The 3,061-nt window shown below is 31.7% G+C and overlaps 1 long non-coding RNA gene across 1 annotated transcript; it reads left to right on the forward strand.

Annotated features, from left to right (window-relative positions):
- On the forward strand, nucleotides 1-2,368 carry LOC145801373 (uncharacterized). The gene is made up of 2 exons (XR_014342749.1): nucleotides 1-1,034; nucleotides 1,924-2,368. It is a non-coding gene; the product is annotated as an uncharacterized LOC145801373 (long non-coding RNA).
- Nucleotides 2,369-3,061: the final 693 nt, after the last annotated feature.

A 3,061-nucleotide genomic window follows, 5' to 3' on the forward strand; every position in this document is an offset into this window, starting at 1 on the left:
ACCCAAAAAAAATCTTGGCAGGTAGTTTCTTTCTTACCAGGGACTGCATCATTTTGCCATAGCATTCTTTTCATTATTTCCATTGCATAATTTACTACAACATCACATTAAATAGTTGCCACAGCCAATGAAGGAAAGCTGTGAGTGCATAATATGATGAAAGAGTCTGACACTGAGGCCCCTGAAAATTCCAGTGTCAAGTTCCAGCTTTCTCACTAAATTTTGATTTTATTAATTTTTTTTCCACTTCAGGTTCTTTTTCTTTTTTGAATTTTGATATGATTGTTTTGAATTTTTTTTATATTTTGGTTCTTCTCTATGTGCAGAAAAACATTAGCTAATGTATTAGCAGCAACGCCATCCATGTGGACTCTTGGAAATGCAGGCATGGGAGCATTGCAGGTTTTTAATTTCTTGAAACAAATGACCTTTTGGAGCCTTCTCATTTGTCCATAAAAGCCATTCAGCAAAGAGAGAATAAACAGAGTGTAAATTCTTACCCTTCTCTCCCTTTCTCTATTTCTTTTTGGCTCTCATTAAGGGTGTTTCCATTCTCCATACTGTTATTATTTGTCATTTAGTTTCTATTCTCTCTCAGCTTTTTTTGTTTCTTTCTTCCCTCCCATCAGAGATCACTCTGGTAAGTTATTTCTCTCAAATTTTGTTGTTTCACTCCTCTCATTCTTTCTCTCTTAACTTTTGTTGTTTCAGTTTTTAATTTTATGGTTTGGTGTGTTATTGTTCTTTTAATGTTACAGTAACTAATTTATACCAGCAGGAAGTGGGACTGATCTCATTTCATGTTTGGGCTTTGAGAGCATCCCCTCCCGTGAAATTTATATTTTAAAGTTTTCTTTTCCCCTCCTCTTTCTACCTCTATTACATTATCATTTACTAAATGAAGAATTATGTCCGAAATTAAAATTACAGCGCTGATAGAAAATTTACTGACTGGAATACAGGGACAATTTCCCTTACTGCAATTCAAACAACACTGTTTTTCCTTCGGCTCCCTTCAAACTCGCACTCGCAAGGTAAGACTTCGAACTCGCTCCCTTTCTCTACTCTTCATCACTGTGTTGAGTTGTTTGAATTGTTTGAATTTGTTGTTTGAATTCTGTTTGATGTGAGTCTTTGATATTGGTTTGGAATTTTAGCAAAACTCTGATTGTAGTGCTACAATTCAAAACAATTCCTTGATATTCTTATTTTTTTTATTTCAATGTTTTGTTCCAATCACCATTTTGTCCTTACCCTAACACTCTTTCTTCAACTCTTCTCCACCCTCATTTAAATCTCCTCAATCTTCTCTCTGGTTTCTTTACTCTTTGTTTAGTCCCCAAACTGAAAGATATGCTTTGTCTACCCCTAATCAATTAATACATCTGCAACTATTGTAACTGCAACTCATCATCTGTTCTTCAACTAATCCCAGAATCTCATGTGTTATTGTTCATATTCATAAATGAGAAATCACAAAATATAATAAATTCATGCCTTACCTCTTTCAGTTTGGTATGACAGTTGCTTTAGCACTTTTTTTCATTTTTACTTAATTTTTTTTTTTCAAAAACTTTTTCTTTTAAGTTTTACTAGACTAGATAAACCTGTATTTTTTTTAAGTCCATTTTTTTGGCTTTTTTTTTTGTCTTTATTGAAGATTTTTTTAAAAAAAATTAAAAAATTTTTCTACTTTTAGATCCTTCCAAATAAGAGAAAAAAGTTTTTTTTTTAAAGATTAAAAAAAAAAAAAAAGATGACACAAATTTGAAAAAAATTCATTAAAGATAATATATATATATATATATATATATATAACTTATTTAGTTGTTGCCAAACAGAGGTTGGTTAACATTGTCTCTTAAATGTTTTTGCGACGTCTTGATTCTCATACCCTCTCTCTCAGCCCATTTGGCTTCACAGCTCCAATGGCTTCCCCATGCCCAAACAACTTGGAGAGCTTCTCCAAGAGCAACAAGAGCCTTTCATCCTTGAGCTCTACCTGTTTGAGAAAGGGTGTGAGAAACAACTTTAATTCAGAGACCAACTTTCATTGCTGCTCTGGCAATCCAAACAGCTTCTTGAAAAGGTCAGCTAGCTGGGGTGGTCTAAGCAAGAGAAGAAAAGCTATTCCAAGCTGTTCCAAGATTGTAAAACTTCTGTGTTTAACAAGATTGTATCCATTACTAATGTGCTTTATTCTATAGATTTAGTATTTTTTTTCTTTTTATTATAGATTTAGTATACAATAACTTTAATTTATGTTTTTTGTTCAGTGTTTATAATTTTTTTTTACTTACTCTTATATTTTGATTTGTAATATTAGTAAACATTATAAATCTGATATGTGTTTATTAATTTGCATTAAGATTAGGGGAGTTGTTATTTTATTTGAATTTTGTAGAGCATGTAATACAACCAAAATTATTACAGGTTCTTTAAGAAGAAAAATATTTCAATATGTTTTTATAACAACATTTTAATCTTAATATTATTTACACCGTGCCTTTAGGCACGGGCATACGCTAGTATTCAGATAAGGGACAACAATCTTAGAAAATGTTGGACTACTTATTTGGGTATGGTTGGACTGTTGGGATAGTTAATCATAATCTAAATAACATGAGTTTTGGAAAAGTGATATCCTTGTGAAGGATAGAATCCCATGAAATAAGATTGTTAGAAGAAGTTGGACACTGATCATGATATAAAGAGGGCACCCTGTGAATCTAAGGTATGCTTTTGATTGTGAGGTATTTACTTGAGTTAATATCTTGTGAAATAAGTAGCTGACTTGATTGTCGTTATGCCCTCAGTTGGATGAGCCATCGCGGTATTTCTTATTTTCTTGTGTGCAGGTTATAGCTTAAGCTATTATTTCATGTACTTTCCAACTAAGTTCCCTAGATCTCGGCAAAAAAATCTGTTTGGTTGTGAAGTAAAAAACAACACTCACATTTAATATTTTAAAAAATAAAACTATTTATTTTAGTAGCTCACTTTTTAAACTATTTATTAAACTAGCATACATTTTTAAAAATACTAGTTCAAAATGCGACTT

This window comes from Camellia sinensis, chromosome 10, assembly GCF_055761805.1.
Source record: "Camellia sinensis isolate YWXY chromosome 10, ASM5576180v1, whole genome shotgun sequence".
NCBI lineage: Eukaryota > Viridiplantae > Streptophyta > Magnoliopsida > Ericales > Theaceae > Camellia > Camellia sinensis.